General features: G+C 43.3%; 1 protein-coding gene across 6 annotated transcripts in view; it reads right to left on the bottom strand.

Moving 5' to 3' along the window:
• The window catches only part of LOC125487420, a 39,878-nt gene that overhangs the window by 5,092 nt on the left and 9,323 nt on the right, over positions 1–25,463 (bottom strand). Inside the window, exons 2-3 of one of the 6 annotated variants that reach the window (XR_007265882.1) lie at positions 13,295–15,768; positions 3,009–3,749 (exon numbers count right to left, since the gene is read on the bottom strand). The exons of 1 other annotated variant lie outside the window; for it this stretch is intronic. The gene's annotated coding sequence lies outside the window, so the exon portion shown is untranslated. Of the gene's footprint in view, positions 1–1,777; positions 1,840–3,008; positions 3,750–13,105; positions 15,769–18,030; positions 18,165–25,463 lie in introns of those variants that run through there. 4 more of the 6 variants (XR_007265883.1, XM_048618881.1, XR_007265881.1 and 1 more) reach the window with 4 other exon arrangements.

Here is a 25,463-nt window from a genome sequence, read left to right as displayed (position 1 = left end):
CCACCTCAACTACCCTACCAGGCAGTGCCTTCCAGACACCCACCACACTCTGAGTAAAAACATTTTTCCTCTAAACCTCCTGCCCTTCACTTTAGATTTATGTCCCCTTGTTATTGACCCTTCGACTAAGGGAAACAGCTGCTTTCTATTCATCCTGTCCATGCCCCTCATAATCTTATACACCTGTATCAGGTCCCCTTTCAGCCTTCTCTGCTTCGAAGAAAACAACCTGAGCTTAGCCAGTCACTCTTCATAGCTAAAGTGCTCCATCCCAGGCAATATCCTGTGAAATTCCCCTTCAGCCCCTCCAGTGCAATCCTTCCAATAGCATGGTGACCAGAACTGCAGACAGTACTCTAGCTATGGCTTAACCAAAGTCCTGTACAGCTCCAAGATAACCTCCCTGTTCTTACCATCTATGCCATGACTAATAAAAGTATGTGTCCCATATGCCCTCTTAACTCTAGCATTAACCAGCCCTGCCACCTTCAGGGATCTGTGGACATGCATCCCAAGATCCCTCTGTTCCTTGGAGCTTACTAGCATCCTATCATTCATTGAATACTCCCTTGTATTGTTACTTCTTCCAAAATGTATCATCTCACACTTTTCAGGGTTCAATGCTATCTGCCACTGATCTACCCACCTACCCAACTCATCTATATCCTCCTACAACCTAATACCTTCTTTCTCATTGTCAACCATGTGGCCAATTTTCATATTGTCCACAAACCTACTTGTCATCCCCCAAATTGAAGAATAAGGGACCCAGCACTGCTCCCTGTGGTGCACCACTGGACACTAGCCTCCAGTTGCACAAACAGCCTTCTACCACTACCCTCTGTCCCCTAAGCCAATTTTGGATCCAATTCTGTGATTCATTAATAGTCTGTGCCTACTATCTGCTCTTATGACGTGACTAAGATATTGTATGTTTCTTGCTTGATGTTGCCCAAGTCATTGTGAAACAGGAGGTAGTCGAGATACTGGATGGGCTAAAGATTGATAAAGAGGCTAGAAAGGTTGGCAGTGCTTCAATTTGATAAATCACTAGGACTGGATGGGGCATGTTGAAGGATATTAAGGAAATAAGGGAGGAAATTGTGAAGCATTAGCCATAATGTTATAAGCCCTGAGATAAGTGGATAATGCTATAGGGCTAAAGAATTGGAAAGGTTACATCCTTGTTCAAAAAGAAAATGCAAGGATAATTCCAGCAGGCCAGTCAATTTAACCTCAGTAGCAGTAAAGCTTTTAGGAAAAGTCATCTGAGAAATGAGGTGGGAGTGACAGTCCTTGATATCAAGGATGCATTTGACTCAAGGAGCCCTAGCAAGACGAAGGATGAGAGGTGACTTGATAGAGTTGTACAAAACGATCAGAGGTATAGATAGAGTGGACAACCAGAGACGTTTTCCTAGGGTGGAGGTAACTATTATGAGGGGGCATAGTTTTAAAGTGAGTGGAGGTAGATATAGGGGAGACGTCAGAGGTAGGTTCTTTACTCAGAGAGTGGTCAGGGCATGGAATGCATTGCCGGAGAGGGTAGTGGAGGCAGCCTCATTAGGGGCATTTAAGTGGCTATTAGATAGGCATATGGATGATAGTATAAGGTAGGAGTGGAGATTAGATAGACCTTAGGATTAGGGTAAAAGTTTGGCACAACATCGTGGGCCAAAGGGCCTGTACTATGCTGTACTGTTCTATGTTCTATGTTCCTTGCTTCATGAAATCAATGGATGTTGGGGGACAAACTCTCTACTCGTTGGAAGCATACCTGACACATAGGAAGATGGTCATGGTTGTTGGAGGTCAGTCATCTCAGCTCCAGGACCTCTCTGCAGGAGTTCCTCAGGGTAGTGTCCTAGGCTCAACCATCTTCAGCTGCTTCATCAATGACCTTCCCTCCATCATAAGGTCAGAAGTGGGGATGTTCGCCAATGACTGCACAATGTTCAGCACCATTCGCGACTCCTCAGACACTGAAGCAGTCCATGTTCAAATGCAACAAGATCTGGACAATATCCAGGCTTAGGCTGACAAGTCGCAAGTAACATTCGCCCCACACAAATTCCACGGAATGATGATCACCAATGAGAAACAATCTAACCTGCTGGTGGTACTTCTCCATCGCTTTGGAAGTGCCTGCTATCAGTTGTCCATATAGAAGCATATGGATCACTGCTGCCTGATAAACCATGATCTTAGTTTCGGATTTGCAATCCTAGTTCTCTTCCTCTGTCAGCTGAATGCTGAGCTGGAACATTAAAGGTGATGATAAATTTTGGCATCTATGTCTATCTTCACCATTGATCTTAATTGAAGATGGGGTGAGAATGTTTTGGTGTGGGAGCTGATTGGAAGAGGTTCTTGGTGTTCTAACTGTTCAGTGAAAGGCCATTTTCTCATACACTTTAAATAAGCTACAATGACCAACAGGTCAGCTTCCATGTGAAAACTGAAGGAACTGCAGATGCTGAAAATCAGTAACAAAAACAAAGTTGCCGGAAAAGCTCAGCAAGTCTGGCAGCATCTGTGAAGAAAAAAATCAGAGTTAACGTTTTGGGTCTGGTGACCCTTCCTTACCTTCCATGTGAATGTCACCTGCATCCCAAAGTTCACTGACTGAGGTTGGACTGGGTTTGGCTTTGGATTGAAAGTGGAATAGGTTTACCATCTGTTCTTTAGGTTATCTCCATCCCTTTACGTAATTTGCTGGTGGTGAGGTGCAGCAAAGAAAAGGGAGGAGGTGGTCGGTACAATAACATAGCCTTGTTTAACCGCAGTTTTTACTGAAATATGGCCGCTGGTGATTCTATTGTTGACGATCAAGGTTGCATGTCATCGTGAAGTAGGCAAGGCGTGGTGACAAATTTCTGACAGCAGCAAAATTTGAAAAGGACACTCCATACATCTTCATGACTGACGAATCCTCTGGGGAAAGCAGGCAGGGACAAATTGTTTCTGCCTGTAAAGGATCAAGAAGGCACAGATTCAAAAAAATTTGCACAAGTAGTAAATATGATGAGAGAAAATACACTTCACAGAACAGTGGTTCAGGTCTGGAATTCACTGCATGGAAGTGTGATGAAGGCAGGTTCAAATGAGGTATTCAAGGAGGCATGGTATTCAAGAGGCATTAGACAATTATTTGAATAGAATTGTAAGAAAAAGGCAGGAGAATGACAAAGTCATGGTGCTTATTTGGAGAGCTAGTACAGACATGATGGGCCAAATGGCTTGCTTCTGCACTGGAATATTTCTGAGATTGCTTAATAGGGTTTCATAAGGTTGAAAGTGGCCTTATACAGTGGTTGGTGCAACTTCATGCATTTAGCTGCACAGTGAAAACATGTCTGTGGATGCCTTTTGATGGGCAAATATCACAGTGACGCTGGAAGGAGGACTGCAGCCACTGGAAAGGAGTGAATGAGGAGAACCTTCGCAGGAATGTGTTGCCTGAGGTGGATGGCATGGATACTCCTTTGTAGTTACCACAACTAGACTTTTATTTCCTTCTTGAACATAATCATGATTACATTATCTCCAAGATACCCCAAAATGTGCTCTTTTTCCAAGATGAGGAATAAAAGGTTGTTCAACCATGTTGGGAGTGCATCTCCAACATGTTACAGAGTTTCAGTGGTGATTCCATCTGCTTCAGGAACTTTGTTGTTTTTCAGATCTCAAATGGTTTATTCAACTTCACTCTGGACTGGAGCAATGCCAAGATTGAGCTGGACAGAGTTCTGAGGAATAGAATTGAGGATGTTTGAGTTGAAGACAGAGTCTCAGTTGAGAGGTTCTTCAAAGTATTCTCTCCAGTGAGCACTAACTTCCTCTGACCTTGATGAGTTCCCCTCCATGGATGGTTCTCAGCAAAGTGGGCCCTTAAATGCTTGGGCCATAGAGTGTCTTGAGATTGCTGAAGAAAACCCACACATGATTGGTGTCTGTAAGTTGTTGGGCATCTTTCATGCTCATTCTATCCAACATTTTTTCTTTTATGTTATGGGCTTTATATTTACTGCTGCTTTTCTCTTGAACCACAACAAAGTTTTCAGTCAATGAACACTATACACTTTGTATCTCCTAGTCTTTTTCATTAAGCCAGTTATGATGTTGCCAAAAGCCAAGAAACTCTTGCTTGTTATGATAAACTTTAGGGTCAACCAGCTAGTCTAGGCATACTATGGCTCCTGGTGGCTGGATTGAGAGGCAAATGGTATGTTGGCCTTCATTGTGAGTGGTTTCGAGTACAGGAGCAGAGATGTTTTGTTATAGTTATACAGGGCCTTGGTGAGGCCACACCTAGAATATTTTGTGCAGTTTTGGTCTCCTTTTCTGAGGAAGGATGCTCTTGCTCTCGAGAGAGTGCAGCGAAGGTTTACCAGGCTGATTCCGGGGATGGCAGGTCTGACGTATGAGGAGAGATTGACTAGGTTGGGATTGTTTTTGCTGCAGTTCAGACGAATGACGGGAGGATCTCATAGGGACTTATAAAATTCTAACAGGACTGGACAGGGTAGATGAGGGGAGGATGTTCCCGATAGTGGGTGTATCCAGAACCAGGGGTCACAGTCTGAGGATTCGGGGTAGACCATTTAGGACAGAGATGAGGAGACACTTCTTCACCAAAGGGTAGTGAGCCTGTGGAATTTATTACCAGAGGAAGTAGTTGATGCCAAAATATTCAATGTATTCAAGAGTTGGCTAGATATAGCACTTGGGGTGAATGGGATCAAAGGTTATGGGGAGAAAACAGGATTAGGCTATTGAGTTGGACAATCAGCCATGATTGTGATGTATGGCGCAGCAGGCTCGATGGGCCGAATGGCCTCCTACTGCTCCTATCTTCCATGTTTCTATGTTGTCAATGAGGCACTACCTGAAAACGGCCACCTTGGTGGTATCTTTGAGACCTTGGACATTAATTTTCATGTTGCATTGCTCTTGTTGCCTCTGCTATTTAGGGCTAGGCTGATGGAAATGGTAGAAAGGATAAAGCAATGACTGGTTCTGCAGTTACATATATCATGGCATGGGGAGTGATGACGATAATTCTGCAAACTCCTGCATGAGCAAAAATGGAGTTGAGCAAATGCCACTGTTTGGACAGTGGGCAGTGCAATGAGGTATTGTGCTTGTTACCAGCAAGGTACAGTCACAGTTCCTAGAGAGGTCCTGACTATACCCTTCTATCCATAGTCATCGGCTGCCAACCTTTGCTCATTCCCCCATCTGGATCCTCAGTTCTTTAACTAATTTCCTGATTTTACTGTGGGTGCATTTTAAACCAAACATCAATTCAACTGCTAGTTTAAATAGCCAGAGATAATAAGGTGCAGAGCTGGATGAACACAGCAGGCCAAGCAGCATCAGAGGAGCAGGAAAGCTGACGTTTCAGGCCTAGACCCTTCTTCAGAAAGAAGCCCGACCAGTCCCCCTCCACTGACACCCTCATCCACTTAGCTGAACTCATCCTCCCTTGTTATCTCAGATTCTCCAGCATCTGCAGTTCCTACTATCTCAGATTAAATAGCCAACTGTCTGATGGTTCAAAGCTCAGCCCTGACACTAACTTGTTAGCTCGGTTAAAGATCTGGAAATCCCGGGCTGCAAATGTTCTCTCAAAGCTGGTTTCAAACTCCTGGACTTCATTGGACATCATTTCTACACTGGACTAAATCACAGAATTGTTATGGTGTGGAAGAAGGCCATTCAGCTCATCATGATCAGTGTCAATCTCATGCCATTTCCCCATGTCTCTGAACACTATTTCTATCCAAATGGACTATCCAATGTCCCTCTTGAATGCTTCAATTGAACCTGCCTCCCACATATTTCCAGGCAGCCCATTCTAGACTCTAACTATTCTCTGTGTGAAAACTTGTTTTTTCACACACTCTTGCTTCCTTTCCACATCATCTTAAATCTGTACCAGCTCATTCTTGTCCCTTTTACAAGTGGGAAGAGCCTCTCCCTATCTACTCTATTCAGCCCACTCATGATTTTGGAAACTTCTATCAACTCTCCTCTCAGCTTTCTCTCTGAGAACAGTCCCAATTTCTTCAATCTATCCTTGTAAGTAAAGTTACGACTACATTGGAGAAAAAAGAATTTCTGTTCAGAATCTGCAGTTCCTACTATCTCTGTCCAGAATCTGTTGCTTTTTACTTTCTTCTTCTACAATCTCTGGAAGAATCTTGCATCATTTTTTGGACTCTTCTCAATATCAAGAAGGTACTTTCTGTTCTGGTCTACGCTAGTTATAGTGCAAGAACCAAGTTCTGTCTCTGTTTGCTGACGGCTGAGTTGGTTCCACTGAAAGCTGCACAGGGCACCCTCACAGCTACAGTCCCTTTCACTGTGAGCAGTGACACGGGACTTGTGCAATGGTTTCACATTTGATTCAACAGCAGAGTCTAATGTCACTGAAGTGAAGCAGGAAACCATTTACCAAGAAAGAGCTCTTGATGCCCCATATATTACTTTCACACATTGCCTCACTCCCTCAATGAAGTGGCAAAGAGTCAGTAGTGAAGGGAATGGTTGTAAGAAGAGAAGCAAGCGGGAGCATCCAATGAGATAGCCAGTGGGACAATGGTGAGTGAAGCAGCAAGGATGGCCAGTGGAACATCAAGCTGGGCAGATAAATGAGGTGGGAGGGTGGGGACAGAGGAAACATGACCAGCAGTGAGGGGAGTATCCAGTGGGACAACCAGAGGTCAGCCAGCAGTGAGGGGACTATCCAGTGGAACAACAAGGAGGTGACCAGCAGTGAGGGGAGTATCCAGTGGGACTACTGGTGGGGGGTGGTAATAGTGATAGAGGCATCCAGTCAGACCATAAGAAATATGAACAGGAGTAGTCCATTCGGCCCCTCAAGTCTGCTCCACCATTTAGTAGTATCGTCACTGATCTGACATTCCTCACGTCCAATTTCCTCTGTTTTCCCTATAACCCTCAATTCCCCTGCTGATCAAGAATCTATCTCAGCCTTAAATATACACAAGGACTCTAGCTCAACAGCTCTCTGTGGCAAGGAGCTCCAAAGACTCACAACCCTCTGAGAGAAGAAATTACTCCTCATCTCATCTTAAATTGGTGCCTGTTTATTCTGAAACTGCACCCTCTGGTTCCAGAATCTTCCATGAGGGGAAAGGTCCTCTCAGCATTTACCCTGTCAAGCCGCTTCAGAATCCTATATGCTTCATTAAGATTATCTCTCATTCTCCTAAACTCCAAACAGTAGAGTCCCAACCTGTTTCAACCTATTTAGCTTTGATCTTGAGACAATCCTTCCATACCGGGGATAATCCTAGTGAGCCTTCTCTGAACTGTCTCCAAGGAAATAATATCTTTTCTTGGATAAGGGGACCAAAACTGCTCACAGTATTCCCACTCCTGATCTTTGTTCAATTATATCTGCTACGAGACATGTGCACCACAGATGCTAGATGGGATAACATTGGGCCTGATTCTAGCCACTTTCAGAAGACTTGCCAAAAATTTAGAATCATTCTTCATTCAGCTACTTATCTAAACCTTCCCCAAGTACGGTGGACAAAATGTCACAGACAGAAGGCAACACCAAAGTAGAAATGAATTGAAAATTCTGCACTGCAATATGAGTATGTTCATTTCAACAGTAGTCAATTTCTCCTGGAAAACGTGCTCACTAGAGACAAATATATTGCAAATGCTAAGACAGAATCTTAACATGACAACCACTTCCAATTCAAAGAAAACCAGCCCCTCAATAAAATACTCTTCAATGTCCATAACTTTTAATTTAAGGACTTTGACACTTGCATGTACAAAATAGAAAGTGTAACAGGATAACACTGGTGAAATCCATGGGGAGATTATTAAAATTCTGTAGTGTTTGCCTTGACACCATTGAGGTTCACTTCATTAGTACTCTGCTCTTCCTGACCTCCTAGGAAACCTTCTGAAGAATAAAACTGTTCCTTACCTTGGCCTCTTCTGACCATGTGCCTGTGCTCTGCCAAGTTTCCCTGGCAGATTTGGTGCTGCTCTGAGTTTTCATTTAAAGTACATTGTGGTGCCAATAGTGTCAAGAGGTAGCAGCTTCTAGATCAACATTACGCCCCCACCTGCTGCAACTGGGAGCGTTGGTGGTCTTCAAAGTCAGGAATAAATAAAACCCGAGTGGATAGGTAAGTTGGGGCTCTTGGCCCATAGTGGATTTAGGCAATTTTAAATTCCCCTAAATCCTTTCCCCTGCCTGCCAAAAGTAGTTGGGTGGGGCTAAAACCAACCTCATTCCTCTTTCTTAGTTGGACTAAAATTATCAGCTACCAACAATGCAAGCTGAAATATTTTAAAAGTGGACCTTTATTAAGCAGCATCTGAAAGCACAAGTGCTCAAAAGAGATATGTTCATAATATTATGCTCTAGTGGGAAAGCACATGCACAGGTAGTGTGGGTTGGAGAATGGAAATTGTAAAATTACAGCCTCTCTCTGCGCTGTCCTCCATTTAAGCACAATCACGCAAGTGGCACTGCAAGATCACATGATTAACAATTAGATATTTTTACTCAATCTGTTCAGACACACCCCTGGTGGTGGCACTTGAGCCCAGAGGTAGGAACATTATCACCGCACTACAAGAGCTTGTGATTGACCATTATATCAACTAGATGAGTTTCATTAACCAAACTAAGTTACCTCATCAAATAATCTTATGAATACTGAAGTAGTTCACTCCATGTGATATCAGGAAATAGATAAAGGCACTGACTAATGCAACAGGGTTAATGGCCTTGACAAGATTCCAGCAACAGCACTGAAGACTCGTGCTCTAGAAAGAGGAGAGGTGATGGCCTAGTGGTATTATCACTAGACTATCAGTCCAGAAACTCAGGTAATGCCCTGGGGACCCAGGTTTGAATCCTGCCATGACAAATTAAAGTAAAAAATACCTCTGGAATTAAGAATCTATTAGTGAACCCATCTGGTTCACTAATGTCCTTCAAAGGAAATCTGCTAAGATGACTCCAGACCCATTGCATTGTGATTGACCCTCAACTGCCTTTTGAAATGGCCTGGCATGCCACTGAGCTGTATCAATTGACTGCAGCAGCACAAGAAGGCAGCACACCATTACCTTTCTAAAGGTGATTAGGAATGTGCAATAAATGCTGTCTAGCCAGTATCACTCACATCCCATGAACAACTAAAAGAATTAGCTACTCCCCTAGCCAAGCTGTTCCATTACAGCTCCAGCACTGATGTCTACCCAACAATGTGAAAAACTGCCCATGTATGTTCACAAAAAGGACAAATCCAATCCATACATATATTGCCCCATCAGTATACTCTTGAACATCAGCAAAATTATACAAGGGGTCATTGACAATGTTATCAGGCAGCACTTGTTTAACAAAATCTGCACACTGAAACCTGGATTCTGCCAGGGCCACTCAGCACCTGGCAGCCTTCTTTCAAAAATAGACAAACAAGCTAAATTCCAGGGGTGAGGTGAGAGGCACTGCCTTTGACATCAAGACCACATTTGACCGGAGTCACACCTGGCGCACAGGAAGATGGTCGTGATTGATCCAAGCCAGTGATCTCTGCAGGAGTTCCTCAGGGTAGTGTCCTCGGCCCAACCATCTTCAGCTGATTCATCAATGACCTTCTCTCCTTCATTAGGTCAGAAGTGGAGATGCTCACTGATGATTGTATAATATTCAGCGCCATTCGCAAATCTTCAGATACTGAAGCAGCCCATGTTTAAACGCAACAATTTGAAATGGCAGGCTTTGTACAGACTGCTGCTGGACACCATCCACCTCTTCTCCTTCATCCACCGCCCCGACACACCTTGGCGTGCCCATTTGCCATTGTGCGTTGGGGATCCCCAATGGAGGGCTCTCTACGTGGGAGTCCTCCCCTTTTCCCTCGAGGATCTGGGGTGGAGGGTGTTGCACGCAGCACACTATAACCACAGATTGCAGTGGTTCACGGACTCCCAGTTCAACTGCTTATTTTATGGTGCTGTGAAGTCCATGGACCATGTATATATTGGGTGTGGGCACTTGCACTCCCCTTTCAGTTATCTCAAAGACCTCCTTTTGTATTTCTGGCTGCACTTCAGCCCCATGCTACAGATCTTTGCGTACCTGGTGCGGACGGTTGTTGGGTTGGGGGGAGTGGGCTGGTCGAAGGATCTCCTCGTGGGTCTGCTCCTGGGCCTGGCCAAGCTGGTCATTAATAGGTCCAGGCAGTAGGTCATGGAGGGGCCATTATGGCCAACTGCCTGCACCTCTTCCGTGGCTACGTCTGTGCCCAGGTGTCCCTGGAGAAGGAGCACATGGTGTGCACTGGAGCTCTGGATGTCTTTCGGGAGAGCTGGGCACCGTGGGGTGGGGTGTGCTTTGTTTCCCCCATTATCTGTATTTTGATTTGATCCCTACCCTCCTCCTCACTTTTTCTCTCACATAGGCATTGCCCCTAGGGTTCTGCTTGACACTGATCTTTTGGTCACATGGGTGTTTTTCCTGGTGGTGATATGTTAATAAAGTTATTTGCACACCTGCTGTTTTTCACAAAAAGTACGGAGATTTAGAATTTCCTCAGTTCAGGCAATGGAGTCCAAGCTGGCTGGCTATAGCCAGTAGTACTGTGGATTATTTTTCACTTTTTGAGAACTGATTTCCAGGCTGGCTGGGTCAAAGCCAGTGTTACTGCTGGATTTTAATTCTCAGTGGGGCACTGTTCTTGGCTGGTTTACAGCCAGTGTATTGTTATTTTTGGAATCGAAGCAAAGGTGACTTGGGAGCAACGCTTGCTCCTTGCACCACAGTTTTAAGTATTTATACTTTACTTTTGCATGTGTTTTCACCTTTATGTGCCTAGACTGAGCCTCCACGAGTCAGCTGTGCCTTTGTGAGTGGACTGTGTTTCCGTGAGTAGGCTAGACCTCTGTGGGTGGACCAGGCCTTTGTGGTGGGCAGGCCCTCTGTGGGTGGGCCATATCCTCGGGTGTAGGCCTGGCCTCCAGGAGCCTGCTGTGTTTCTGCAAGCGGACCAGGCCTCAGGGATGTACTGGGTATGTGTATGTATGTTGCGAGATGTGTGCTTGCTGCCTTTGGGTGTGGACTTGGACCTTCGGGCGTGGACTCGGCCTTTGGGCATGAACTCGGACCTTCTGGTGTGAACTTGGACCTTTGTTTATATTGTTTCTTATGTACTGTTTTGCGTGTCCCTGGGTCTAGCAGGCCTTACTGAGAGCCGGAAGGTGAGTAGGTTGTTCCAAAAGCTCTCATCCTGAGAAGGTATAGCGACGGGCTGTCCTAGAGGTGGTCGGAAGGTGAGTAGGGGCTGGGCTAGGAGCTGGAAGGTGTGTAGGGATGGACCAAGATCCAGAAGGTGTGTTGGTGCAGGCTGTTTTGAGGTGGTCAGAAGGTGAGTAGGGGCAGGCCAGTGGTGTCAGTATTGCTTTTTTATTGTTTGTTTGTATGGATTTATAATCCAGATTTATTAAATCTGTCTAAAGTTTTCTCTTATGGCGAGTTACGATAGGATTTGGGGTTCATTTCACCATCCCCATTTCCCTGTAAATTTTTGTTTGCTTTGTTGACTGATGCCCTGAATTGTTTTGCATTTTTGTACAGTTTAATAGGAAGAGTATCACCAGAAAATAAATTTCACCAGGTGACTAACTCCAAGCTGGCTGGCTACAGCCAGTGTGAAATATATATATATGTATATATAACCAGGAAATTAGAATCTCCTCAGCTCAACACTGACTGTGAGCTGGCTGGCTACAGCCAGTGGTAACTGTGCAAAAGTAAATAAACAGTCATTTGGTGATGGGGTAAACAATACAAAAAATAAATAAATGAAAAGGAGATTTAGAATCTCCTCAGTTCAGGCGACTGACTCCGAACTGGCTGGCCACAGCCAGTGTACTGTGCGATCTGGTGAATTGAAGGATGACTTGGGAATGGGACCTGGCCTTTGTGCCCTTATTTCAGTGGATAGGTCCTGGACTTAACTATTGTGTATGGGCCCCAGACTGAGCCTTCGTGTGTGCATTGAGCTTTTGTGTGTGTACTGTGTCTCCATGAGTGAACTGTGCCTTTGTGAATGCACCGGGCCTTTGCAGGTAGACTGGGTTGGGTCCTTATGTTTAGACTGTGTTTTCGTATGTGTACTATGCCTTTGTGGGTGGGCTGGATCTTTGTGTGTTGTGAAAGCCAACTGATAGCCTGGCCTGTGTGTAGGCTGACCGATAGCCAGCCCTGTGGGAGGTATGTTTATTTTTTACTGTGTTGTATTATTGTCTACAATGTGATGTGTTCCTGTGGAATGTTTTATGTTAATATCCTACTTTTCAGTGATGTGCTCTGATGCACAGTATCTGTTGCTGTGTGCTGTTATTTTATATGGACTTTCACTTGCTGTTCAACTTTTTATTTCTGGGACATGTTACATTTGCATTTCTTTTTATGCAATATCTTTATATTTTTGCACTACTTTTTCTGACAGAAATACATGACTTGTGTAACAATTTAGTCTGTTTCTATATAATGTATTACATAGTTTTTATAATAAGATTTGGGGTGTTCTGTGTTAATGTCTCTACTTCTCTGATCAGCTCTGGTGTACAGTGACTGTTGCCATGTGCTGTACCTTCATGTGGACTTTGAATAAAATTAACAGGGAAATATATTTAACCAGGAGATTAGAATCTCCTCAGTTCAGGGGACTGAGCTGGCTGGCCGCAACCAGTGTACTGTGCACAAGTAACTAAAGGGTGACTTGGTGATAGGATACCGACCTCTGCGCAGTTATTTTACCCTCCAAGCCACTCTCCATCCTAACTTTGAAATATATCATTGCTCTTTCACTGTGGCTGGGTCAAAATCCTGGAATTCCCTCCCTAACAGAATTGTGGATCAACCCACAGCAGGAGGACTGCAGCAGTTCATGAAGGCAGCTCACCACCACCTTCTCAAGGGCAACTAGGGACAGGAAACAAATGCTGGTCAGCCAGCGACACCCACATCCACAAGTGAATAAAAGAACAATAGCAGCAGAGAATGATGCACTTGTTATAAACACACAACTATTTTAATTTCTTGAATTTCTTAAACAGCATATTCTGTATTGTAGTCTACATGCGTAACATTCCTGAACTACCATCACTTGACCTTGAGTTTATCAGCAATTTTAACAATTCATTTTCTGATTCTCTCAATAGGTTTCTTCACCAATACTCTTCAAAGGAACTGAAATAATTAAATGGATTTTCTTACTTATTTTTGATTCTCTCCATGGCAATTTTTGTTGGTGTCAATTTGCTCTTCACAGGTCTTGTATAAATACAACTCTTTGTAACGATCAATGGTCACTTCCAGATTTAGCAGTGACGATTTTCTGAAATGATACCTGAACTTCAAGGGTTACACAACAAAGAAAAATTAAACAAACTATGGTTGCATTTTATGGAATTTAGAAGGTTAAGGGGTGATTTGATTAAAGGAATCCCATGCTAACAGGGTATAGTCAAAAATTTTTAGGCAGTGAAGAACACTAGAGGAATGCAACTAAGAAACACTGCTTCATAGAAAAGGTGGAAGAAGTTGAGAACCCTCATTCACAAACAACAATCGATCCTAGATCAATAGTTAATTTTAAAACTAAGATTAATAGCTTTTTTTGTTAACCAAAGGTTTCAAGGGATATGGGGCAAGGTAAGTATATGGAGTTAGGTCACAGATCAGCCATGATCTCAGTGAATGGCAAACAGGTTTGAGAGGCAAAATGTCCTATTCCTGTTCCTACTAATCAGTCCAACTGTTAAATATCAAATACTTGGGCAAGACCACATTTTCTACTCGTCCTTAATTGCTCTGAGAAGGTGCACTTTCTGGAGTCATACAAACCCCCTTATGAAGTTATTGCTACACCGAGATGTGGGCAAGATTGGCATTTCCTACCCATTCTTAGTTCTCTGAGACTGCAATGGTGATTTTCTTCTTGATGTACTGTAGTCCATATGGTGATAGTGCTCCCATGATTTACTGAATCCTCTCTTTCTTACTTCCAGCCAATCCTACCAAGAACACCATATGTAAATGCCAGTTAGGACTGAGATTTCAACATGCTTCTCCTTCTCCTGGTCTTTTAGTTTTGCAGCCTGATATTCAGGTTACTGCTTTATATGGTTTTTTGAAGAGACGGATGACTGGAGGGTAAAGTCAGAAGGAAAATCTGTGGAATGTTCCCTCAAGAGATTAAATTAGCCATGTAGCATCCACTAGGGGGCATAGAGGGCCTTGGTAAGTCTAGGGTCTTTTTCCCCATTTCATACTTCCTTATCTGATGATGAAATTAAAACCTGGATTCACCAGATCATATTTCAGTAATCACATACAACTTAAGTCAAATTTCATGATTCTGACCCTAGACCTGAGCAAATCAAAATCCATTTTTCCTCCATCTTACTCTAAAAGCCTTATTAAATATTGCCACCTCATCCTTGTGTGCATGTCAGGGGTGGGTCTAAATTTATTCATCTCCCATTGCCGATTCACACTGTGGCCAATTCATTTATTACTTGTCTACATTGCACAAGTTCAATAAGTGGTAGCTGCACTGGTAAAGTATAAAGGTTAATCTTGAAGTAGAACATTAACCAGAAAAATCAATCAAAATTATTAATTAATAACAGACTATATCTCATTTGAATACATATCACATTTTCTGAGGCTCTTCAGCATCATTCATGACTCCTCAGATAATGAAGCAGTTCATACTCACATGCAAAATGATCCTAATCATACCCAAATTAGGAGCCTGAGCTATTCTGCTATGGTTGGTAAAATGTGCCGCACCGATATTTTGCCCTCTATCTTGCAGAATAAGGTGGCCCATAACTGCACAGAGTGTCAGAAAATTTGGCAGACACACAGGAGCCCGCAACAACTCTACCCACTCTCAGCCTGATGGAGGAGATGACATCCCAAACCTCACTGCCAGCTGCAACAAAGCCTTTGGCATCCAGCATCACTGAGACCACTAAGGAGGTTGTTAAGTTACTGCCCTAGGCCCCTTCTCAACTTCTGACTGACTCTCTGGCATGAAGTGAAGCCTTCAAGATCTATTCTGGCATGTACTCCAAAGTTTCTCCACCAGAAATATGCTTTGAGAAAGCTGATTGCCTGATCAGCAATGCTTCCAATGACCAAGAGCGATGATCAGTTACATACAGAGGTGATTGCCCTTGTCCCTCACTAGTCGCCGCCTCCTCAGGGAAGGCCAAAAATGCCAGGTATGGTCATTGGGCACCATGGCTGCTGCTGGGATAGATAGCACTCATTGAAATTTTGATCTTGGTAGGGATACCCAAAACTGCACATTTATGAAATGGAAGCTTTTACAGTTCCTCTGTCTCTACTGTTGATTTGCAAAACTACATGTATGCAAGTGGTTGTGTTCTGCACTGTTCAGAATCCCATCATTCTGGCGAAGCCACATGCCCTGTCATTGTTATAAACATCCACATCTGCAGTAGGTGGGATTCTTATCTCCTTGGATGCTATGATGGATAGTTGATGATGTTTCCCATTTTTGCCTGGAAGGACTGGATGGTGACTTTTATGGCCACTTGTCCTGCTGTGAGCTTCTATAATGGTTTGAACGTGGTTACACATTTCAGTTTCTTAGGTTGATGATAGGATGTGTTTGATGTAGATCGAAGTTCTACTTATACAGTAAGAAAGTTTAGCTGTGAATGTAACAAGATAGAATAGAAAAATGTTAAAACTTCTCATTTTATATTTGGGGAGTTGATAAACGGTTTTGCAGTTTACAACACTGAAAAGTCAGATGGCCAAGTATTGAAAGACCAAACCAATAAATCAGGCCCAAACTTTGCCTTTATGACTATTGTGAGCAATTGCTTTAACAATAGGCAGGTAAAGCTCAAGAATGACTTTTGGGATCCCAAAATCTTTAAGATAAGGTTCTCTAAGATGGAATCATCCCAACCATTAGATTTAGGGGTCCAGCTCACTACTACTATAAGCCTCTCTCCTCTGGTGCACATCAATGGTCAGGTATAACAGAGGAGCTACTCTCCTGCATCTTTTCAGATACAGACTAAGGAAGAAGCAAGAAAGAGAATGGGAAATGGAGAATAGGAATACATTCTGTGAGAGTGCCATTTCAAAAAGAAACAGAAGTTATGTAAAAGAAAAAAAACACAAAAATAGTTAAGAGATTGATTTGTAACAGTTGTGATCTAACTAACAGAAATGTAAGAAAAATAGTGTTCATTAACGTAACCTATGCACCAAAATGCTACAGTGCATGAAGTGTAACTGTAATTGGGCGCACTCCAGCAATATTGAACGCGTGTTTGTGTGTTACTATATTGATATTGTATCGGAAAGTCTGTCTTCATACTAGTGATCAGGAACTATTACTATTTACATTATATATATTAGAATCATAAAATCCCTACAGTGTGGAAGCAGGCCATTCAGCCCATCGAGTCTACACCGACCTGCCAAAGAGCATCCCACCCAGACCCATGCTCCTATCCCCATAACCCTACATTTCCCATGGGTAATCAACCTAGACTGCACATCCCTGGACACTACGGGTGATTTACCGTGGTCAATCTACTAAACCTGTAAATCTTTGAACTGTGGGAGGAAACCCGAGCACCCAGAGAAAAACCACGTAGACACAGGGAAAATGTGCAAACTCCACACAGACAGTTGCCTGAGGGTGGAATTGAAGCTAGGTCCCTGGTGCAGTGAGGCAGCAGTGCTAACCACTGAGCCACCTTGCCACCCATTAGTAGGTAGGAGAGACCATTGCTAGAACCTTGCTAGCTTGGTCCTAGTTCCAGTGTGCGTCCATGTCAGCAGGGACTTGCCTATTATCCTACACCTCCCCGCAAGCCATTTGTTCCATCCCTTAACATTTTCCTAATTTCCATTACCCACATTCCCAAGTCTCGTTTTGACCCTGGTTTCAGAATGCCTGAGGAAGGATGGGTCATTAGTGGTTCCAGTCTACAGGGACCACTCCAAAGACTATATAATTCAAAAAGATGACCACTAATTAATGGTTCTAGCATTAATATCTTGCCTCATTTGCACTAATCCCTGGATTCTTCATGATTTCTGAGAAGTTTTTAGTAGTTTCTTGTGCAGACAGCCACAAAGTACATATTTAGTTTCTCTTCCATTTCCTTACTCTCCAGTATAAATTCTTCTGACACCACTTGCATCAGTCCTTTACATAATTAGGATGGCGGTATAGTCACTGGACCAGTAATCAAGATGCCCAAGCTAATGCTCTGGTGGAATTTCAATTCAATTAATAAGTCTGGATTATAAAGTTGTCTCAGTCATGACGACTATGACATCTATCACCAATTTTCAATTAAAATAAAAATCAATGGAGAAGGAAAGGAGGGGAGGGGGGTGTTGTGGAAATAGACTACATGCAGCAGTTGCAACTGGACAGGGCCACATCAAATGCATAGTGAGATTTTGTTTTAGTTAAACAGACCTCTGCCACTTCCAATCTATCACCATTCTCCTGTAGTTCACCCTAATGAGGCCTTCATTGAGTCCCCAGAACTGGTGTACACTAACCTCCAGGGCAAATCAAAACTTTGTTCTCTTTGTCCCACCACAATGATTCGCCACATTGAGATGATGACTCTTACTATGGACCAAAATATTTTAAGAAGGTAGCCCAGGCACTAAGTTTTTCTTATTTTAAAGGTAGATGTAAAGTGGGTGTTCCAGATGCAATTGGTCAAACTACTTGACATTAGGTAAAACACAATTTATTTAAACACTATAGTTAAAATACAAACAAAAGGAAGAGGAATTTAGAATAACTTAACCATTGGAAAACTTAACTGAATAATAGATACAGTACCTATTACTAATCAACTGTCCCAATAAAGTAACATCCCATAAACACACCCCTTAGCAAAAAGGTAAATTCAGACACAGATTCTTACTTGCAGCTCTCCAATCCAGGCAGGAAAAAAACATCAAGATAAATTTCAGAGAATGTGGCAACTAGGAATCATTTTATTGAAGCTCCAACTCTTCTGGGACCCAAACAGCTTCTGACTGCTCCAGCTAAAAAAAACTAGAAAGTCTGATCTGTGAGTACTGGCCACACCCTTCAGACTGTTTTCATTGTTCCAACTTTAATAAAAACTTAAGGCCTCATACATTGTTTACTTAAGCCAGCTCCAATAGCCAGTTCGAAACCTCTGCCTTTACAACCTCACTTCAAAAAAACCCAGACAAAATAACCTTTTAAAGTGGCAGTATCATCACCCTACATGAATCTCTAAAGGTACACACTATGCCAGTAAGTGCACCTGTCCGTTGAGTGACAGAGGTTGATTGACAGCCTGGAGGATGAAGCACTATCTCTCTTTCTAAAAAAAAACAAAAGAACTGCAGATACTGGAAATCAGAAACAAAACCAGAAATTGCTGGAAAAATTCAGCAGGCCTGGCAGCATCCGTGGAGAGAAATCAGAGTTCACTTTTCAGGTCCAGTGACCCTTCCGCAGAACTATCTCTCTCTTCTTTCCCCTTGACTTAGGTCTAGAGGGGATGGCTAGCTAACAGCTCTGTTGATCTCTGTTGATCTGAAAACACAAAAGATGCACGGGGAAGGTATTGCGATGGGGAAGAAATCAGGAAGTCCACATCGCTACTGCATCTAATACTCTAACAGCCACCTCTTTTAACACAATGGGATGTAGATCATCAGGTCCAGGAGAGTTATCCATTTTAAGTCCCATTAAGTTAGCTAGTACTTTGTGTTCCTAGCATTAATATCTTGCCTCGTTTGCACTAATTCCTGGATTCTTCATGATTTCTGAGAAGTTTTTACTAGTTTCTTGTGAAGACAGCCACAAAGTACATGTTTCGTTTCTCTTCCATTTCCTTACTCTCCAGTATAAGTTCTTCTGACTCCACTTGCATCAGTCCTTTACATCAGTCCTTTGCATAATTAGGATGGTGGTATAGTCACTGGACCAGTAATTAAGATGCCCAAGCTAATGCACTGGGAAGAAGGGTGTCGTTTCCATTTCATTTCTCCACACAGGTTAGCACAAACCAACCTCTTCAAATTATGTGCATTACCATGCCAAAGAATGCAAATGGATTGTGCATTCAGATACATTGGTCATACACTCCAAAAGAAACTAAAGGAACATTGATCCTGATCACAGGGTGCATGCTATGCTGCATTGAGTGGCATGAGAGATATGGTGTAGTAGATGTGAGACATGACTACAGATGTGTTCACTCACCTTGCCCACCTGAATGAGGTCATTAAACCTACTGCTAGGCCTATGGTAACACAGGCAAGCTACATGTTCTTGAGGGAGAAAGGATGGTCAAACAGAAGCCAAGCTCCCTGTATAATCAAGGATATAGAAAATAAGAAGAAGCAGAAACAGGATGTATTTGGCAAATGTTGGATAGACAATACAAAAACAGAAATTTCTGGAAAAGCTCAGCAGGGCTGGCAGCATCTGTGAAGAGAAATCAGAGTTTAATGTTTTGGGTCCAGTAACCCTTCCGTAAAACTGATGGCAGCTAGGAAAATGTCAGTTCATACCCAGAAGATAGGGTCGAGGGAGGGGGTAAGGACTAAATGATAGGTGGAGATAGAGCCTAAAGAGAAAGCAGAACAGTTGGACAGACAAAGAAGTGAATAATGATCAGGCTAGAAGGGTGAATAGCTATTAATGGGGACTGTCAGTGGCTAACAATGGGTTGTGTAGGTTATGTGATGACAAGGCCTGGAGTGTGGGGGTTGGGGTAAGGACATGGCAGAAGCTCAAGCCCTCAAGTTGTTGAACTCGATATTGAGTCCAGAAGGCTGTCATCTTCCGAAGCAGAAAACAAGTTGGTGTTCTTCCAGCTTGCGCTGAGCACTGCAGCAAGCCTGAGACAGAGATGTTGGCTAGGCAAGAAGGTGGTGTGTTGAAATGGCAGGCAACTGGAAGCTCAGGGTCTTGTTTGCCGACAGAATATAGATGTTCTGTGAAGCAGTCACCCAGTCTACACTTCGTTTTACCAATGTAGAGGAGACCACATTGTGAGCAACAAATGCAGCAGACTAGATTGTGTCAAGTGCAGGTAGAGCGCTGTTTCACCTGGAAGCTGTGTTTGAACCCTCGGATACTGAGGAGGGAGGAAGTAGTGGGGCAGGTGTTACATCTTCTGCAGTTGCAGGGGAAGGTGCCATGGGACTGTGGGGTGGGTATTGGGAGTGAAGAAGGAGTGGACCAGGGTGTCCTGAAAGGAACAATTCCTGCAGAAGACCGACAAGGGAGTGGACGGAAGTATCCTGCTGGAGGTGGCAGAAATGGCAGCTAATGATCCTCTGGATGTGGATACCGGTGGGATGGTAGGTAAGGACAAGGGAACCCTATCGCTGTTGTGGGAGGGAAGAGAGGGGGTGAGGACCAAAGTGTGGGAGATGGGTCGGACACGGCTGAGGGCCCTGTCAACTATGGTGCTCGGGAATCCTTGATTGAGAAAGAAGTTGGACATTTTGGAGGTCCCCTTGTTGAAGTTGGCATCATTGGAACAGAAACGATGGAGACAGAGGAACTGGGAGAATGGAATGGAGTCTTTATAGGAAGAATGGTGTGAGGATGTATAGTCAAGGTAACTGTGGGAGTCAGTGGGTTTATAATAGATATTGGTGGCCCCCCTATCCCCAGAAATGGAAACAGAGATGTCAAGGAAGGAAAAGGAGGAGTCAGAGTTGGACCAGGTGAAGTTGAGAATGGGGTGGAAAGTGGAGGTGAAATTGATAAACTTTTCCAACACAATTGACCACTAGGCTATTTATAGAAAACTCACAATCAAAGAAAATCAGAGAAGCAAACAGAAGATCTGAAAATAAACTTATACCTAATATAGAAAGGGAATCTAAAAGTTTTCTAAAGGCATATAAATCAATGGAAGTATAATCAATAGAGGAGCAAGGCCAATTAGGGACCAACAAGAGGACTGACACATAGAGGCATTAAATGGCTGAAGTATTAGTACTTTGTAGCTGTCTTTACCAAGGTAAAGGGTGCTGTCCAGGTCATATGAAAGAGGTGGTAGTCAAGATACTGAATTGATTAAAAATTGATATAGACAAGGTACCAGATGGCCTGGCTAACTTAAAGATGAGATGTATCTGTCAATACAGTGGAAAGTAAGCAAATGAAATTCTGAATGCACTGACTAGAATCTTCCAAAACTCCGTTGAGAGTGGTGTTTCCAGAGAGCAGTCAATTTGATCTCAGTAGTGGTGAAGCACTTGGAGATGATCAACTGGGACACAATTAACATTCACTTGAGCAATGCAGCTTAATTAAGGAATGCCAGTACCAATTTCTTAAGGAAAAATTGTATGTGGCCTGAGTGAACATTTTTCAGCTGCCACCCAGCCCTTTGCCCACACCCCCTAAACCCGCCGTAACGTTTGGATCAAGAATCCATCTAATTCGGCCTTGAGTATAATCAATGTGTTTGTCTTCACTCTTCTCTGGGGAGATAATTCCAAAGATGAACAGTGCTCTGAAAGAAGAAATTCTTCATAATCTCTGTCTTAAACAGGAGACCTCATACATTTTTTAAAAATTCATTCCGGGGATGTGGGCGTCACAGGCTGGGCCCAGCATTTATTGCCAGTCCCTAGTTGCCCCTTCAGAAGCCTTCTTGAACCATTGCAGTCCACCTGAGGTAGGTTGACCCACAATGCCTTTAGGGAGGGAATTCCAGGATTTTGACCCAGTGACAGTGAAGGAACGGCGATATATTTCCAAGTCAGGATGGTGAGTGGTTTGGAGGGGAACTTGGAGGGGGTGGTGTTCCCATGTATCTGCTGCCCTTGTCCTTCTAGATGGAAATGGTCGTGGGTTTGGAAGGTACTGTCTGAGGATCTTTGGTGAATTTCTGCAGTGCATCTTGTAGATGGTACACACTGCTGCTACTGAGCGTCGGTGGTGGGGGGAGTGGATACTTGTGGGTGTGGTGCCAATCAAGCGGCTGCTTTGTCCTGGATGGTGTCAAGCTTCTTGAGTGTTGTTGGGGCTGCACCCATCCAGGAAATTGGGGAGTATTCCATCACACTCCTGACTTGTGCCTTGTGGATGGTGGACAGGCTTTGAGGAGTCAGGAGGTGAGTTTCTCACTGCAGTATTCCTAGCTTCTGACCTGCTCTTGTAGCCACTGTGTTTATGTGGTGAGTCCAGTTGAGTTTCTGGTCAATAATAATCCCCAGAATGTTGATAGTGGGGGATTCAGTGATGGTAACACCATTGAATGTCAAGGGGCGGTGGTTAGATTGTCTCTTATTGGTGATGGTCAAAGCCTAGCAAATGTTACTTGCCACTTGTTAGCCTAAGCCTGGATATTGTCCAGATCTTGTTGCATTGGAACATGGACTGCTTCAGTGTCTGAGGAGTCGCAAATGATGCTGAACCTTGTGCAATCATCAGCGAACATCCCCACTTCTGACCTTATGATAGAGGGGCGGTCATTGATGAAGCAGCTGAAGATGGTTGGGCCGAGGACATTACCCTGAGGAACTCCTGCAGCAATGTCCTGGAGCTGAGATGATTGACCTCCCACAACCACGACCATCTTCGTATGTGTCAGGAATGACTCCAACCAGTGGGGAGTTTGCCCCCTGATACCCACTGATTCCAGTTTTGCTGGGGCTCCTTGATGTCACACCCGGTCGAATGCAGCCTTGATATCAAGGGCTGTCACTCTCCCCTCACCTCTGGAATTCAGCTCTTTTGTCCATGTTTGAACCAAGGCTGTAATGAGGTCAGGAGCTGAGTGGCCCTGGCGGAACCCAAACTGGGCGTCGCTGAGCAGGTGCTGCTTGAGAGCACTATTGATGATGCCTTCTATCACTTTACTGATGATCGAGAGGAGACCGATGGGGTGGTAATTGGCTGGGTTGTATTTGTCCTGCTTTTTGTGTACAGGACATACTTGGGCAATTTTCCACATTGTCGGGTAGATACCAGTGTTGTAACTGTACTGGAACCCCCTAGCTCTACATTTCCCCAGGAGGAGAAGCACTGTCTCAATATCTAATCTGTCAAGCCACTTCAGAATCTTACATGTTTCCAGTAAATTATGTCTCATTTTTCTAAACTTCAATGAGCACAGGCTCAACCGGCACAACTTCCCTCATAAGACAACCTTTTCATTCCATGAATTATCTCATGAACCTAATGAATAGTGATGAATGATTGTTATTTTTTGAATTGGAAGGAGGAATATAATGAAGTTCCTCAGAAGTTGTGTTAGCACCCCTGGCTTCTTGATATAAATTACCTAGATTTGGTTGTATATGACGCAATTTTAAAGTTTGAGGATAACACAAAACTTGGAAGTATTCTGAATAGTGTAGAGAATACTGATAAACGTCAAGAGTACATAGGCTGTACAATGAATGGACACATGACAGATTAAATTAAATGAAGAGAAAAGTGTGAAGTGATTCATTTTGAAAGGAAGAACAGAGAGAAATAACAGAAAATAGAAAGGACAATTCTAAAGGGGGTGCAGGAATAGAGGGATCTTGGAGCATATGTGCGCAAATTATTGTTGATGGCAGGACAGGTTGAGAAAGTGGCTAATTAAAGCAAAAAGGATCCTGGGCTTTGTAAAAAAAGGGGAATAGAGTATTAAAGCAAGGAAACTTTGATAAATCTGTAGTAAAGACTGGTTTGGCCTCAACCGGAATATTGTGTTCAGGTCCAGGTGTCACACTTTAGGGGCGATATGAAGTCATTGGAGAGGGTGCAGAAACAGTTCACAAGATTAGTTCTACAAATGAGGAGCTTCAATTATGCGGATAGATTGGAGAAGCTGGGATTGTTCTCTTTGGAGAAGAGAAGATTAATGGATAATTGATAGAGATATTCAAAATCATGGAGTGTAAGTATAGGAAGAAACTATTCCCGTTGCTGGAAGAATGAAGAACCAGAGTTAAAGTAATGGGTAAAAGTAATAATGGCAATGTGAGGAAAAAAATCTTCTTATGCAATGAATGGTTTGAATCTGCAATGCACTGCCTGACATTGGGATGAAGGCAGAATATTTTTTTGTTTTCAAAGGGAATTGGATAATTATCTAAAGAGGAAAAAATTGCAGGGCCATGAGGAATAGGCAGGGGAATAGGACTAGGTGATATGCTTCTGTAGAGAGCCAACATGGACACAACAGGACAAATGGCCACCCCCTGTGCTGTAACTGTTTGATAGGCGGAGGCGGAGGCGGAGGCGGAGGCAGAGGGTTCTTTTTTGGACTGGAAGCCTGTGACCAGTAGTGCTCCACACGTATCGGGGCTGAGTCCAATGTTCTTTATCATTTACATAAAACAATTTGGATGAGAATTTAGGTTAGTAAGTTTGCAGATGACACCAAAATTGGTGGTATAGTAGACAGTGAAGAAGGTTATCTATGATTATGAAGGGATCTTGATCAGTTGGGCCAATGGGCCAAAGATTAGCAGATGGAGTTTTTTTAAAAATTCATTCACAGGAAGAGGGCATCGCTGGCTAGGCCATCATTTAGTGCCCATCCCTAATTACCCAGAGGGAAGTTAAGAATCTACCACATTGCTGTGGGTCTGGAGTCACATGTAGGCCAGACCAGGTAAGGATGGCAGTTTCCTTCCCTAAAGCACATTAGCGAACCAGATGGGTTTTCCCAATGATCAACAACGGTTTCATGGTTATCATTTGACTCTTCATTCCAGATTTTTTTTATTGAATTCAAATTCCACCATCTGCCCTGATGGGATTCAAACCCCGGGTCCCCAGAACATTACCTGGATCTCTGGATTAACAGTCCAGCAATAATACTATTAGGTTATCCCCTCCCTTAAATTTAATTTAGATAAATGCAAGGTGTTGCATTTTGGTAAGACAAACAAGGGCAGGACTTACATATTTAATGGTATGGCTTGGGGAGTTTTATCGAACAGAGAGACCTAGGGGTTGACGTACATAGTTTTTTTTGAAAGTTGTGTCACAGGTAGACAGGGTGGTTAACAAGGTGTTTAGCACACTTGTCTTCATTCCTCAGATCATTGAGTATAGGAGTTAAGATGTCATGTTGTGGTTGTACAGGATATTTGTAAGGCCACTTTTGGAGTACTGTGTACAGTTCTGCTTGCCCTGCTATAGGTAGGATATTATTAAATTGGAGATGGTGCAGAAAAGATTTACAATGATTTTACCACAACGGTTGGGGGGGGGGGCGGGGGGAGGTGCTTGAGTTATAAGGAGAGGCTGGATAGGCTGGGAGATTTTTTACTGGAGCATAGGAGGTTGAGAGGTGAGTTTATAGAGGTTTACAAAATCATGAGGGGCATAGATAAGGTGAACAGC

This window comes from Rhincodon typus, chromosome 41, assembly GCF_021869965.1.
Source record: "Rhincodon typus isolate 14 chromosome 41, sRhiTyp1.1, whole genome shotgun sequence".
In the NCBI taxonomy this organism is placed as follows: domain Eukaryota; kingdom Metazoa; phylum Chordata; class Chondrichthyes; order Orectolobiformes; family Rhincodontidae; genus Rhincodon; species Rhincodon typus.
Note: the sequence above shows the minus strand (reverse complement) of the source record. Positions and strands in the feature narration are given on the sequence as shown.